The 17296-nt window shown below is 37.5% G+C and overlaps 1 protein-coding gene across 2 annotated transcripts in view; it reads right to left on the bottom strand.

Moving 5' to 3' along the window:
- CDH12 (cadherin 12) overlaps positions 1-17296 on the bottom strand; it is a 321664-nt gene that overhangs the window by 292457 nt on the left and 11911 nt on the right. The window contains exon 1 of one of the 2 annotated variants that reach the window (XM_080377769.1): positions 7626-10737. The exons of the other annotated variant lie outside the window; for it this stretch is intronic. The gene's annotated coding sequence lies outside the window, so the exon portion shown is untranslated. Of the gene's footprint in view, positions 1-7625; positions 10738-17296 lie in introns of those variants that run through there. 2 annotated transcript variants of the gene reach the window in all.

Genomic DNA, 17296 nt, shown 5'->3' with positions numbered 1-17296 from the left:
CCCAGCAAGTAGCAGAGTCACAGTAAAGGGTAAGCTACTCAGCACAGAAAGAATCTTGCAGAGTCGCTTGTGGGCCCGTGAAGCTGCAGAGGCAAGGGAGAGCCCTAGCTGGAATAACCATCTTACCGCCCCAGCCCCTTTGCTCTCTCACAGTAGGGATGGCAGTAACAGCTTCCTGCAACTCTAGCACGAGCAAACTGGTCCGTGCTGCCATGGCCTAGATTCAGCATCTGATATTTTTATCGTCCCCGGCAGCTGCTGGGTTAGCATACACTTACAAACAGCCCTGCAGAGTTTGTAGATTTCCTCATATCTGAATCTTGCGTAGATGCATAATATTATAAGATGACAAAATCCCACACTTTCACTCTAAATATGTTTAAATTATTATTTTAAAGGAAGTGAAATCTCTTCCCACTCGCTGCTTTGTCTCAAATAGGTGGAATGAGGAATAGATAGAAAATTAAATACAGATGTGAATTCCAGCCCTACTCAGAACATGACAAAGGCTCCCACCTTCTAGATCTACGGGAACTGAAGAACCACTTTAAATTGTGACCTAACACTCCTTTGCATTCAACATGATGTTTTCCTTCTTTCACTTACTACAACCCGTGTAAATTGCCAGCAAGAGGGCTCCAAGACAGAGATACACTGTGCCCATCCCTCCCTTTACAGAATTTTGCCTGATACCATAACATAGATACATTTTTAAAGTTTCAGCAAGACATGTGAGGGTCATTTCTGCACAATTCTGATGCTGTAAAGGCCTCTCACATTTTTCCTCAGTTTGTTTTCCTTATTTATCTGCATAGTTTGGGTTACACAGCCAAAGCTGCACAAAAATACAGATCCAAGACATCAGAACAAAACCTCATAAATCAGTACACAGTCCCTGAGAATCTAGCTCTGTTACTATGTCATAGTAAATGCAGTTTGTCTCAGAAAAAGTTAAAATAAAGAGGATAATTTGTAACAGGGTTATCTATCTTTCTAGACTGTGGTCATTTTCCCAGGGCTCCAAGGTTCAGTCTTGAAGTGTTCCACGTAAGAAAACTCCAGAGCACACTGAATACTACCCTTCTCTTCCCATCTCTGCCTGCTAATATTTTTGTTAGGAATGCAGAAGGAAACTACTCCTGTGCTCCATACATTTTGCTGCTGACACTAAGAGAGATGGTGAAAAATATTGCTGTAACCCTTATCATCATATAACCTTGTATTTTCTCTGCCAATACACCACAGTCATCATGGTTCTAACATTTTGATTACATGTAATCATTTCAAAAGGTAAGGACCATTATGGTGACCACAGTAGCACTTAGTATTTTTCACTTTCAAAGGATTTGACAGGCATCCTCTAATCAATTCTCATAAACTTTTAATTCTGTTTAGAGGGCTATGGTGCAAGAAATTCACTCCTGACCGTAAACAAGCCCAATGGTCTCAGCTTTACCAGTACAGTTAGAGCAGGCTAGTTAACATGTTACTGTACAATGTCAGACATTTTTTTGTTGACATCAACAGCAAGTTGATTTTCTATGGCATGTCTGAAAAACGAGGGATAGTTAAGTCTTGCTAAGCAATGAAACCTTGGTTTTCAATCCAGCAGATATCATTAAGTAGTCTGATTTTTTAAGCCTGTGAGTGATCCTACTGACTTCAGATTTGAAGATTAAGCACAGCTACAGATGTTCAGGTCTGGGAATGCAACAACAAGTGCTTTCAGGATGAGGTTGACTGAATATACAGCTGAGGTTGAAGACACAGATTGTTCTGCATCTAATTCTAGATTTATTCTTTTAGATCATGCTCTCTGCTAGCCACCCAAAAGACAGCTTGCCAATTCATTACCTTCCCTTTCTCCTCTCTGTTTTACTGTGCATAAAGGCAGCAGGCTCATATTTGAGACGTGCACAGAACCATAGCCATACACTATTTTATACACTACATGCACTAGCAACTATTAAAACCTGATGATGCTGAATGGTTGTGACAGTTATATATCTTATAATGCACTCATCACTGCAGTACTTTCTGTTTGGCTGCTATATACTCACTGGTTCCAGAAAAAATGGAGGAGGCCTGCTTCAAGCTTGCTGGTTTTATACATGAACAGGAAAAGAGAATCACAAATATGCAAGTGAACCTTTTCTTAGAATGCTGCTTAGAAAGTTTCTTTAAACAAGATGGGGAAAATTTACTAATTAATGTATCATGATCCTCAGAGATAGATATGTAAGCAAACATTATACCTGCAGGGAGCTGGTGGTTGCCCATAAATTTCACAGATCTTAAGAAATAACTACATAACTGTCATTGTATCAAAAAAAACCCCACGACCCTCCCCTCATCAGCAGGCATATCATCCCTTTCCTCTTTCCTTTCTCTCATTTCTCCCCCTTCAATGGCAAGTTTTCTAATGTTGTTTAGAATTTACTCGTTTCAGCTACACACCAGGTGGTATGAGAAGCCTCCGTTAATTAAAGAACACTGATACCATCTACCATCAGCACTTTCTTTTAAGCACATATAAAATAGGACATTGCAAGGAAGACTAACCATCACTACAGGACTGAAACTTGCTTCATCTTAATCACATACAAGTGCAATATGTATCTGGTTCCCCTTTGCCGTTTTTCATTCCCCATATCCTACAATTCATTACTCTATGCATTTATTCCTTGAGTTCAGCCCTTTTATTTTAAAATTACTCCTTGAAATTAATGTCTTTTCTGACTTATTTACTTTTCTTCCAAAACAAGACATGATAACTTAGCGTTTTCCCATGGCTTGACTCATGCTCATCATTCTGCCCAGTTCCCAGGCCTGTCTTTCCCCTGCATTATAGCTGTAAGAATACACCTAAACCGGACCGGCAGCTGTGTGTAAGGAATGACAGATCTGTTTACCTGCATTAAACCTAAGCTGGGCATACTTGCTTTGGCATTTCTGGAGGAATTATGTAGCAACAGGGGACCATTTAATAAAAAAAGTGTCTGGTGTTCATTTCCTCAGATATTTACCACAGCCTTTAGTGAGAATCCCTAGCTGAACCTCCTTTAATAGATAGGATCCAGATGTCTGGTAGCCCTTCTGCTCATAGACTACATCTAGGAACTACAGGACACAAGTGCTGAACAATTTAGACTTCCCAAGAAGCCAAGTACACCTCAGACTCCATCCAGACGAAAATCTAATTTACAGTTTAACCTGCTATTGGATGTGTAAGATACAAATCATGTGAAAGCTGAAGCCAGGAAATCAAAAGCTATGCAGATTCATATTTTATATTAATTCTTCATATAATTTATAAATTAGTCCCCTATACAGCATTACAGTACAAAGAAGCTTTATGGAAAAGTTAGAGCACTCATTAAATGAAAATAAAAAGTCTGATTACTTGAATTCTAATTCAGAAATTCCAACGTGAAATTGGAAATTCCCACTAGAGCTGACAAATCTACTAGAGAGAATTTCTTGAATACACAAATACTTTTTTTTTTCCTCTGGATCTGACACATCTCTGGTACAGATTCAATTTTGTAAGTTTCAGTGTAATTTTCAGTCCCTCCACATCACAGGTCTAGTAAAGAAGTCTTCTATGCCTAAAATAACACTGGTTATTTTTAAATAATCAATGCATCAGGCAGATAGAGCAACCACAGCATGTTGGGCCGTGAAGAAAGAGGTTAGCCTAATGTTCTACAGCCCAAGGGAAGGACAGATTATATTTATATTACCTCTGAATATGAATAAGAACACTAAAGGTTATAGGGTTATTCCATTAACTGGATCCATCACCGGACAGCATGAAAATTGTATTGTATTTCCGGACAAGGTCTTGGGAGAACTTTAACAGATCCTTTGATGTTATTTTTGATTCTGGTTAAATTAAGTGAAGGTTTTACATTTAAAATATTTTTATTTGGCCATAGATCAATACTCAATTGCACGATTCAATTTATCCTGTCCTGCACACTGTAAAAATTTTCTTGCTGTGATTTATGGGCGTATTTAATTAGCAAATGCTATAGAAGTAACAGTCTTGCAAATATTTGTCTTATAAAAAACAGCTGCAAGTCATGTACAAGTACAACTTCTTAATAAGACTCAATTGAGAATTTTAATTTCAAGATAACTTCCTAAACTAAGTTATCCTCTGAAAAATACAAAGATGCTCATAGTCTATGTCCTCCACCTTCCTCTCACCCAAAACTAACACAAGGTATAACTCTGACAGTTATATGATACGTTGAGAAGAATTAGGAAGACAGCGGTGATATAGTTGTGTTATGGTCTGGCTCAGTTTAAATGTCAGTCTATGCAACCTGGACATTCATGACTTCATCCACAGAAAGATTGATTGCTCAACTGTCAGCTTCCACTGCCTAGAATAAGAAGATACAGTCTGTTCATAAAAATGTTCCAGTCAGGTCTTCTAGAGACCAAAGTGAAGGTGGAAAGCTCCTGCCTCTCTTGCTCTTTGCTCACTTGTCATGTATTGGAAGTTTTGTTCTGAAGCTAACTCTCCTATTCTCCCACACAACCTCCCACGCAAGTCTATGCTTGCGGAGAGATGAGAGGGTCTGAAGCCACACTACTCAGAAGGAAAGAAATGGGGAAGTTGCTCTGGCAAGCCTGTGATAGAAAATTTAGTCAGGAGGCACTATGCTGCTTCTGGATAATGGCAACAGGAACTCTCATTACTGATCAGCAACAGTAAAAAGCCTTACTACTCCTCCTTCCCTCAACAGTAACTGTCCTCCATCCTTTCTATTCCAGACCCATCCTCCATCAGGATCAACACTCCAAACTGCTACATCGCTTGAAAACTGTATTCCTTTAGGAGATGGATGGCCAACGTAGGCAGCATGGCCACTGCTACGAAGACAGTTCTACTGCCTCAGTCCGCTCACCTGGAAAATGTAAGCATGTAAAAAACCCCAGCAAACGAACCCCCACATATTCTAATCCATAAAACCAGGACTAAAACACCCTCTCTTCTCATGTGCAACCAGAAATAATTTATTTTATCCTATGGGTTGAACACTTATAGGAAATCTGTTAATTCTTAGAAGTATTTGAAAGTTCCTCAGTTCTAACAATAACCAGGCAACCAGCAGTTAAGTACCATGCACAGACTCATACCTATTATCCATAGAGAATTAGAATTACACTCAGAGTATGACATGTAATACCTGTATGCTTTGTGGGTCAGGTAAGGTCATTCCGAAATTATCACAAAGAACCAACATAGAGGAGACGGGGTATGGAGCATTCATTCTTAGTAGCCCTGTTTCCCCTGTGAGGGGAAAAGATGTGCTGCTCGCCTTGCAAATAAACTAGGTAAAATCCTAATGAAAAAGAAGGCAGCTTTGTCATTGCTGTGCAAGTTGACAAATATTTATTTTTTTAATGTGTGAAACAGCACGCTATATAGTCTGAATGTTAGATCTGCTGCAGTGTGTTTAATATGGGACCCTACCATGCACAACGATCCAAAAAGATTCAGGAAGAAATATATAATATGTATAAGAAATTTATAGATGACTTAAGATATCTACTGAGAACTTCCTGAAGGAAAGTAAAGACAGAGAAGTCATCTGCTTCCTCTGACCCTTTCTGTACCTCTAGCCCAGGAGCACTTGGTGGAAAAGCAAAAATGAGAGGCTATTGTCTTAGATAATATTAAGTTCTGCAAATTACCATTTGGCTTCCATAAATCAAATCAATTCAAAAGCTAGAAAAAGCCCAAATTATGCTTTCTGATAGGCGGGACAAATACGGCTTTACCATACCTGGTCATGCAGTTTTTAAACTGTTCACCACTTCATCAGTTTAACTGTCCATGTTAAATACTGGCTCTCTTTCCTATTTTCCATTGCAACCCATTCCCCAATCTCCTCATATCCCTCCACCACTTTCCCTTCTTAAATTTAGAAAAATATGATGTCATACCTTGTGTAGTATGTAAATATCATAATCTTATGCTACTAGATATAAAATTCACAGTTTACCTGCTTAGACTTCATAAAATACTAACTTTTTAAAGTTTTCCTATATCAAATAAATCAGACATTCAATGGAACAGAAGTAAACATGCATGTTCCTAGGCAGGCCATCCACTTAGCTTGGTGTGAATACCAGACAAAACATATACAGAGTTTAAAGGAGGAAAAGTACACAGCAAAACCCAACAATCAGAGATGATGGCTAAGTGTCAAAATAAGCAAGGGTCTTAGATACAGTCTGCAAAACCCTGTGGGATTTAAACTTAAAAAATTTTATATTAAATTGTGATTTCAGGGGGAACTCCAAAGTTCTAAGTTATAATTTACGGACGGCCGTGCCAAGTCCTTTGGAACACAGAGTTGAAACTTACATTTTGTCATCCTTTACCTCCAGCAACTTCTGAAATAAATGCAGTTTTGTACACCATCAGCCATTTCTCTAAATTAAGGTAAAACATGCAAGTTTTGAAAATAACTTCAAGTTACAAACACAGTAAAAACTGTACATTACTCAAGAGAAATTTATCTCTGTGGGATTTTTTTATCCTGGATGGCATGAAAATTTCAAGAGCTTTCTTGTGTATAGTTATATTTTAACAGATAGACATAGGAATTTAGAAGACCTAAATGTAGGTTTATTTTACCTGTAATAATAACAAAAATAGTGTACCATAGTATATCATACTTCAATCAACTTATTTCATAGACAGGTCACTAAGCAGTAGCATTTTATCTAAGATTGCCATCTCACAATACGGATAATCTGATGTTATCTGAAAGCATGGTTGATAGCAGATCAGTAGCAATCTAATCTTCTGTTGTCAAAAGAGTATCATCACAGAAGGTGACTGAAATATGTAGGGTTCTATTGCCTTAGATTAAATTTGTGCAACAGTGAGAATGAAGAACACAGAGAATAATACATTACTAGAAGTACTACTGAGACACCAGGAATTATCTGTAGGACATCTGATAAAAACATTTTAGGTATCTTCTGGGCTCCTTCACACTACAATAATTAAAAACTTGGTCTTGTTTACTCCTCTCTATAGGAAGTACAAATTATACTTACTATTATCCCTTAGTTAATGGCTTGAAATGCTTTAAGAAAACTGAAAGGGTGAAGAACCAATTTTGTTATGGCCAGACTACACTACAGCAGCACAAATAGGAGGCTACATAAGGGACTATTCATTTCTCTGCATTTCAGGCACCTAAATTAGCTGTCTAGGTTAACCAGCTAATCCTCTAGTGAAGTTAGAGAGGTGTAAACCCCCTCGCTACTTATTGGAAAGACTAATTCATTGCCTCCTTTTCTTTATCATTCAGTTTTAGGAATCCAGTAAGCAAGACCAATTGGCTCCTTAAGACAGAATTTTACATCTAGGCACTATCCATACACATTATACAACTGATCTCTTACAAGGTTCTCAACTCCCACTGCTGAAATATTGAACAAGCTGCGGAAATTATTTATAATCACAGGTCATCTGGAACAGTAAGCTAACAGACAAACATAATCACCTTCATTTCAAGATAAGGCACTCCAAACTAATGAGCTAACTCTTGTATTACAGGTGAACAAGTCAATGTATTCCTTCAGAACAGTACCTTTGTAGCTAGGTGCCGCAGCACTCTCCAAGCTATCAAGCTGCAACACAGTCTTCTACCATCACATATCACCACACTCTTCATGCCAGTCCCTCTGCTGCCTTCTCCTAGTCTCTCCTCAACCAGGATGTGTTCTCTCTTTTCTCTCTGCTTCTTCCTCCATCTCTTCCTCAGCTGCTCTCTCTTCACTGGCTCTCAGACACTTAACAGAACTAGCCACAGCTGCACCTTGTCTACATCAGCCCCCCTCCCCGCCCCTGAAGCCAGCCCACAGCTGTATGTTATCAATGATAATTAACCCAGCTTCATTCCTCTACAGCTAGGCTCTTTTGTGAATGTGTCACCTTCTTTAAGGCAAGAGAAGAAGTAAGGTTATTTTCAATCAAGAAAGAGTATTACTGTTTTATTTCCCAGGTTTTTCTCGTGTGTTTTCCAGTACTAAAAGTTATCATTTTAAGGCTACAGGCTTTAAAGTCATTGCAGCATTTCCATAACCTGCAAATTACTTCATATTTTAATCTCTGTTGGCTTCATAAATTCCATATACTTACATTAAATAATAAATGTTGTTGAAAAGCAGCTATTATAACTAATGGGATATTTGACACTGGTTTCTATACAGTTTTTGTGATGTCTCAAGGAGTTCTGCAGGTTGTACATCACAATACATATATGATCATTAAAATGTTCATTTTGATCAATGATTAATTAAAGCTTCTCATAGTAACTAGTCATACTAACTTTATAGTGCTGATAAATCCCCAATGGTCTGGTTGTCCTTTATTTTCTAATTATACCAGCCTTATTCTCTTCTTATGAAAGTTACCAGGTTCAACTAAATGAGTACCTGTATTTTTATGACATGCAAATAGAGCTAATACTGTGCTGATGGATCCGCTGAGCTTTACTTTGCTGGGGATGTTTACAAATGGTTTCATAAAACCCTTTTAAGAAGAGATTTTTTACTGCCTGTGTAAACTCACTGTGTGCTGCTTAAATTAAGAAGCGTAACAATACAAGTAATATTATGGTCTTACTAATCTCTGGCTAGGAATTGAATTTGTTGGAAGTATTTCAACAGACTATATTTTTAAAAAATATACCCGAAGCATATTTATCTGCTAAATGTACTGGTTCAGTAATCCCTGCTGCTAAGTTGTCTCTTCATAAGTTAGCAACATAACATTTTGCCTGTAAAGACAAGCCCTTTGGTTAATTATCATCATAATAATTCTTTCTTTATGCTTTTTATTATTATTATTTTATTGTTCTCTTGTTTCAAGCAACTAAGAAAAAGCATTTAAGCTTGTGCTGAGTCCTTCAGATCAGCTCAAAACATACTACTGGATTTAAAAGTATCTTATATCCATACCTAAAGTCAACCAAGTGTTTCATTGTTAATAAGTAGAGAGAAGATTTCCATAAACTTCACTATACTTCTCAGTTACAGACTTTGACTTTAAAAAAAATTACAGTCCTTAAATTTATGTTAAAAACACATTCATGGAAATCACTTTGACTTCTGATCAACTGTTCTTTTGATTTCCTCTCATTTAGACATTCCTACTTATTCGAAAGGTTATTTGTTAACCTGAGTTTGTTCTTTGTCTATGAGATATTCTCTGAACAACAACATTCATCCAAAATATAGGATCATTTAAAAACTAAAATAAAATATGATGTCACAAGGGACAGGAACATTACTGATGTTACAGTGAACTTGTGAACTGTCTCCTATATTAAAAATGTTCATGCACAAGTTTTCAGTTAAGATCAAAGGCAATAAACAGCCATATATAATGTCCTTTAAATGTGCTAAATATCTGCCACTTGCTTTCGAGAAGTGTTTATTCTTAGGGCTGAAAAAAAAAATTAAGAAAACGCAAAAAACATGGTTATCACTGGATGTACACAAGTGGAATGAACAAAGACTTAAAAACTTGGAGGGTATTCTCTGCTCTAACTGGCTGTATTGGGCCTGGCTGAGCCCCACAGCAGCCCTCATTGTGCTGGGCCTGTACTGGTAGCTAGAAAGGGGGTGACAACACACCAGTGTTTTGGCTATTGCTGAGCAGCACCAGGGCTGTCTCTCCAACCTTCCCACCACGCACGTGCACCAGTAGGCTGGCAGTGGGCAAGATCCTGGGAGGGGACATAGCCAGGTCAGCTGACCCAAAGTGACCAACAGGATATTCCATACCATATGACATCTGCTCAGATATAAAAACTAAGAGGAAGGAGGAGTAAGGGGGGGAATTCATTATTTATGATGTTTGTCTTCCAGAGGAACTGCTGTGCGTACTGAAGCCCTGCTTCCTGAGAACTGGCCAAACGCTGCCTACTGATGGGAAGTAAGGAATAACAACTTTTCTTTTCCTTTGCTTCTGCATGCACAACTTTTGCTATTGGTTCATTAAACTGCCTTTATCTTGACCCACAAGTGTTTTTTTCCATCTTATTTTCTACCTCACCCCTGTTCGTCCTAGGAAAAGAGTGACAGGGCAGCTTGGTGAGCACCTGGCATCCAGTCAAGGTCAACCTACTACACTGGCCCTTTCCAGCTACTTCTGAAACAAAAGGACTTTGTTCAGTTTTGGTTTAGCTACCTGTCAACTCAGGAGCAAGGTTTTCTCCTAGTATGTTAAAAAGACTGAGTCCTTTACTGGCTGCATGGGGAAGGCTTCCTTAAAAAGAACAATTTGTTGTTGTCTTCTTTTGCCGTAATATTGTCAACTATTATGTGTAATTAGTTCATACTCTGACAAGAGAATTTCTATCTCATCAAATTTATTCCAACAATTTTAAATTGCTCTACTCTTGGTTGAAATTACACATGTAACTATTAAATACACTCTAGACTCAAAATCTTCTTACTGTATGCAGTCAGCAAAAGTACTTGCAGAACCATTAACAACTATTTTTTTAATGGAAATTTTACTGCTACAAATTCAACTTAACTTGAATTTATTGACCTAGGTCTTCAACCAATGTAAAAAAAAACCTTAAATCTCAGTATAATTCATTGAGTTATGGCAATTTTAAACAAAATTAAAAACCCGTTTGATATGTTACCTACATTTTTTCTATTGAATCACTTTTCGGTCATGGGGGCATACTGCACACACACCATGAAAATGAGATCTTAAAAATGAGGGAACAATAATTAAGCTCACTGATGGGTTATACATATCTGATTTTATATTATTTCCTTTGTGTATAGACATGGTTTAAATCTACCAAAGCCACAAACACACACATCACACACATGCAAAATCACTTGTTCGATATTGGGCTCGTCTTTGGTAAAACAAGGCTAGTTTCTTTGGATCATCCCACAGTACAGGCCATTTAGGAGAATCTCCAAATTAGCAATTCAGACAGGTAAAACAGGATCCTGCTCTGAATCTATCTCTAGAATAGAAATTGTGCCTACATAATTCACAGACCTGTTGGGAGTTCTCTGAAATATAAAGGTAGTCCAGAAAATACACTCTGTTTCGATTTCACCATGCCTCTGTAGAAAACCGTGGTCTATTTGCATCTTCAGTACTGTGTGCAGTTCTGGCCCTCCCCTCCTTTTTCATCTTAAGGGCTTGGAGATGAGCAAAGCGATGGTGTGTGTTCCTACACTGAATGCCTGCGTGAGTTTGATCTCCACAGCCTGGAAAAGAAAAGGCTGAGAGTTTTGGTAAAATGTTACTAAATTAAGTAACAAGGAAGAAGACATGGGTAGTGCTTGACTAAGCACTCTCTTTCAAAACAAGACCTATGGGTAATTAAGCTAGGAAGAGCCAGGCTCAAAATATTGATTGCATTGTGGAACTTGCTGCCAAAGCATATTTGATTGCCTATGTTACACAGGGGGTCCAGGGGAGACTTGAAAAGTTCATGAATATGATTCCACAGATGGTTGCTTAATACCTAGATAAAATGTTCATACCAAGAGTTCCAGACCTGAAAATAGTTGAGGGCTGGAAAGACATAGTATAATACCATAGAATCATTTAGGTTGGAAAAGGCCTTTTAAGGTCATTGAGTTCAACCATAAACCTAAAACTGCCAAGTCCACCACTAAACCATGTCCCTAAGCACCATGTTTACAAATCTTTTAAATGTCTCCAGGGATGGTGACTCAACCACTTCCCTGGGCAGCCTGTTCCAATGCTTGGCAACCCTTTTGGTGAAGAAATTTTTCCTGATGTCCAATCTAAACCTCCCCTGGTGCAACTTGAGACCATTTACTCTTGTCCTACTATTTGCAACTTGGGAAAAGAAACCAATAACCACCTCACTACAACCTCCTTTCAAGGAGTTGTAGAGAGCCCTAAGTCTTCCCTGAGACACCTTTTCTCCAGGCTAAACCACTCCAGCTCCCTCAGCCGCTCCTCACAGGACTTGTTCGCTAGACCCTTCACCTGCTTCATTGTTCTTTGGACACACTTCAACACCTCAATGTCTTTCTTGTAGCGAGGGGCCAAAAACTGATCACAGTATTCGAGGTGCAACCTCACCAGTGCTGAGTACAAAGGACAATCACTTCCTATACTCTTTTTTATGTCTTCACATTCGACAGCTGTCTGAGACAGTGTTAGGTTACATGGATGTGAGCTGTGACTCAATGCAGCCATCCTTATGCTTTACTGCAAGTGTGCACAAACCTAAACTAGCAAATCCCTACTTTTCATCTATTCCAAATAATACATGGGAAGAAGAAACATGAAAAAGTGCTAACTTTCACTCTATTTCATTAATTATTCTTAATTGTTTTGTTATGAGGTAATTTCCATCTACCAAACAAGCATTGCACTAACGACTCATTTTCATTTATGACTTCAAATAGAACAAATAGATTAAATCTACAGTGCACTTATGTTTCTTATAGCTTTATTTAATACAGTTCTGATTTTCCTTTTGAATTCCTAAATAATCATCTAACAAAAAGATTCAGAGAGGCATTCACCCACCTCTTTCACCCCATGTCTCTTTAAACAATGCTACAGACATACAGTTGTGATAAATGTCAATTATATACATCTGCAATTGTTCCATCCTTTATGGTTTAGTTGTGACATGGAATGATGCTCAGATGTAGATCAATGCTGCATCTCTTTCCATTTGTTCTGTCCTACTCTGGAGTGAATAAAAAAAAAATCCCACTGGCCTCCTTTTTCATTTATTCATTTAATCTTCTTAACACTTTTCAAGCCTGTTACTAAGAGATAATCAAGAGAAGAAAAAACTACATCTAGAAACTAAGTAAAAGTTCTTATTTTGGGGAAAAAAAAAAGCTTCCAGAGTTTCTAGTGATCTTTCCAGCTGGCACAAGATGTAATGTATAGTATACAGCAACCCGGCTCTGTCCTTTACACCAGAGAGAGATTAGTTGCTCCACACAGACTATAAACTACAACTGGCAACCTTATGCAACAAGAACGGGCAGCCACAATCCACTGAAACTGATTCAGTGCCAAATGCCTCCAACCAGCCTTATGGCCAAGGGACCAAACCATAATTCTTCAGGTAAATACATTCCACTAAATGAGTCCTTTCATTTCATGCAAATAAGAAGGGGAGCAAATGAGAGCACAAGAGACAGAAACTGGAACATAGCGGCAGCACAGCAATAGCAGCCCACATCCGATGTAATTAGCAATCATTCTGGAAAATGCTAAGAAAGTCAGACCAAGCACTTTGCATTTGGAATTAATACCCAAGGCTACATCATGGCAGGGGTCCAGAAGAACAAACCAAGGAGTCTGAAGGGTGGAAAAGCACAGGCTATGTGAATTCTGCTTTCTATCCATGAAGTTGGTTAGACTCCAGGAAGATTTCCCTAGAAAACTTTGTTCAGTCTTGCCTCCCAAAGGCCAGTGAATATATCTGAAATGGCAGCACAAATGGTAGTTACCTGCTTTTAGCCCTCTTTTTAAGGGTATTGCTCTCTACTTGAGACATTCATGTAGTCATGATGTACATTTACAGCATGAGCAGCATCAACCAAATACCATTTACTGGCCAAACATCATCACATACTATTTAGAAATCACAAAGGCAGACAGTTTTTCCTATCAGAAAGACATAGATAGCAACATAAATTGTGTCACTTCACAAAAAAAACCCAACCTGTAATTGAAAAATGTTTAGCTTGCCTCCCTCATGCTATCCATTCACGCTACAATACAGACCTGTTTCTGAGCAAACCTGTTTCTCAGCACTTCTGGCCTTTGATTTCAAAATGTGCCTAGAATGCAACCTGCTTAATTTAGTCACAGTTAACTACAGTACTCCATCCATTTAAAAGCCCAGTTCCAGGCAGAAGGAGCATGGGTGTTACTTTATGTCTTGGATCAGGAGGAGCCTTGGGAAGTAGGGGAGACCACCTCTTCCTGCAAGCAACAAGGGTGCCTAGGTGCCAGAGGGGCTCTCTGGTGTGCAGGACAGTAAAAATGCTTCTTTGAAGAGCACACAGTGGGGAAGAAAAGGTGATTTTCAAATCAGCCTCAATCCCAGCCTCCAGAATGAGAGTCAATCTCTTTCAAGGGAACAACAATATTCACTTGCACAAATCAAGTGTCAGAACTTGGACTAATAGCAAGCCTGGAGGACAAGAGAACCTGCAAAAGAAGTAGAAAGAGAAATTTCTGTTTCCAAACCCTCTCAGCTTTCTGTCATGTTCTGAGCTCACTGCTTTGAAAAGTGCATGCTTTTAGTCTATTCTAATAAAATCAGCATTAGAGATTCAAAATGTATTCAGTGTTTAGGGAATAATAAATTCAAAAATTACTATAGTTTCATAAAACAGACACTAAATGATATTTCAAAATATGGTCAGAGTCTCCTGCTTTCAAACTGGCACTAAAAATTGAAGTTTGGAAATCCTGTGAGCAGTGCTACCCCTGTGAGACTCAGTTAAGGCTGAGACAGACACTGCAATGAGGATCTCATAAAAAAGTTTTTCCAAAAGATATTCCTAAGACACAGTTGGAGTTGCTTTGTTGAAAGAAAGAGTATGAATAGTTTGTTTTGTTTGTTTTTTTCTTCTTTTCAGATCTATAGGTAATACATAGCAAATAAAAAATTTGAAGTGGGGTGGGTTTAGGTGGTTTTTTTGGTTTGGTTTGGTTTGTTTTTTTAAAGGAGGAACATCCCATTAAACACATGCATGCATGCATGCAAACAAATGCATGCACACAGAAGCCTCCTCCCACCACCTGGCCACCAAGTGATAATTTCCCACCTGCTAGAAAACTTTTTTTTTTTAATCTCTCAGTATATTTCACCAGTTAGAACCATAAAAGGCACAAATTTATAATGAAAATGTGGACCTGGGTCTTCTGGAAGGGAGATTCCTCCCTGCCTGCAAGCAACTTTAAAAAAAAAAAAAAAAAATTACTTTGTCACAATATATCATGCTACATGTTTTCTGTCATACACTTTCCCAACATGCCTGTCATAGAGTTCAGCACTGAGCATATCTGGTAAAGTAAGCAGAAACAGTATTTTAAAAGTAAGTAGAAATAGGAACAGTTGAGAACAGGGAATGAGTTTCTTTATTTGTTTTCCTCAAAAGCAGAGGCATATATTTTCTCCTTAAAGTTCTATTCCAAAATCATTAGGATATGAATTTTTAATTTCTAAAATTTCCCCTATAAATTTACATCTACTAGTACTCCCAAAGTAGGGGCACTAAAGATATTTTACCTTTTAGAAATTGAAATTTGACTGTCTGAACTTTAATTGAACAGTAGGATTTTAGTAGAGTCATGGTGATAACTTTATTTATTTTTACAAATACCAAAGTAAACATAATGGAACAAAAGGGTAGAAGATAATGTGAGGACGGGTAACTGAAGGATTTTTCCAATTACAAGTACTGCTCCATGTTTATCAGCACTGGCACATTAACTATTATCAGTTGTACATTTGGTCCAATAATAGTGACCAAAGAAGTATTTGAGACTTTTAGGATCCTATGGTGTTAATTTACTTTGATATAAAATTAATTTATTGTAAATGTTAGAAGACATACTATTAATCTGTCTACAGAGAATCTGCATTCCTATAAGCAACACTGAGAACCACAATTTTCATCAACCCCAAAAGCATCTATATGACATGTTTCACCATACAGTTTCCTATGAAAAGTATGTATGTGGAATTTTTATAATATTGCTGAGGCTGGTGACTGAAAGGCTGACTCTGTAATCATTACCTTGAATTATTATCAAAAAATGCAAGTAGAAAACCCAAAGAGAGTTATCATGTCTTTATTTCCCAAACAAGAAATAACTAGGAGTTAATCAGTGATGAAGAAATATTCATTAATCTTCATCTAAAATGCATAAATTATAGAAAAAATCCCAGGTATGCAGAACCCAAGTAATCATTCATAAAGTTACTTAATATAATGAGGAAAAACACACACTGAATTATTCTCTTTAAAAGTCCAGATACTAAATCTGCATTGGCATTCCTATACTATTAGGCTGCAATAAGAAAAATATGTAAGAAAAAAATAAACTAATTCTAAATTAAAACTAAATTAAATTTTCAGCCAAACCAAATCAACCCCACCCCTCCCCAGTTCAACATATCCTGTTCTTTTGAGAGTTCCCTTACTAATCAAAAACTAATGTGAAGAATTACAAGTTTGCTTTCCATGCCTGTTCTACTACAAAGGTAGCATGTTCAATTACCTAGATTATAAACTGCTATTCTCTCTCGAATGGTGAAATTATCACTTGTAGTAAAGAATGGAGTATCAGATATTTACTTATGGTCAGCAATGTTTGGCCCTAAATTTTCCAAGTTTAGAAAGAAAAGTAATTTACAAAATGATATAATGAAATAATTGTGAAATCACAGACACAAAGAAAAGCTCCCATGCTATTTGCCTATTTACTTTTATTTAATCATAATTTCTAGTTAAGCATTGAAGACTCCAGACAGCCTATTCCACAACATAGGAATCATTTCAAGAAAACTGTTCATTTTTAATGAAGTGTATACTGTTCAGCATATATTATATTTAGTAAAATGGCTTGTCCACAGTTACTTTGCCCAACAGGTTACATACTAAATAAAAAATGCATTTATACCATAGGCTAAACTACCAAAGACATGAAGATCCAGGTGACTCATGAGCTTCCTGGGGATTCTTGAAGCTAAACAGTAGAGAAATTTTAGAAAAGAGGAAAAAGTTAAACATTAGCAACAATATATGACCAAAGCTTGCTATTTTCCATTCTTCCAGAGGAAGTAAGGAATATCATTAAATGTCTACAAAGCCATCTGCCAACCATACAAACACACATAGGCTCTCAAATGAAGTGAAGACTGACCACAGTTATCAAAATGAATGCAGGCAAAGTGTTGTAAAAGTTGAGCCTAAAAGGTGTATCAGGGAAAAAAACCATGATCTACTATCTATATTTAATAAGGAAAATTAAATAGCATGGAGGTTGCCTAGACTGGCTGATACTAAGTGCCTTGGCTCTTACCCTTCCATCTAGTTACTTATGATTCATGGTGCCTGAGAGGAGAAACAGAATCACAATGCTTATAAATAAACACTGTCTTTCAGTGCTATCAAGGCTAGGGCACAGATGGGAAGATTTTGTGCAGCAAGACCCCAAACATAATAACTTTTCTTCATGTCACCATTTTAGTAC

This window comes from Falco punctatus (assembly GCF_963210335.1).
Source record: "Falco punctatus genome assembly, chromosome: 3".
In the NCBI taxonomy this organism is placed as follows: domain Eukaryota; kingdom Metazoa; phylum Chordata; class Aves; order Falconiformes; family Falconidae; genus Falco; species Falco punctatus.
The sequence above is the reverse complement of the archived record's forward strand: the minus strand, read 5'-3'. Positions and strand labels throughout refer to the sequence as shown.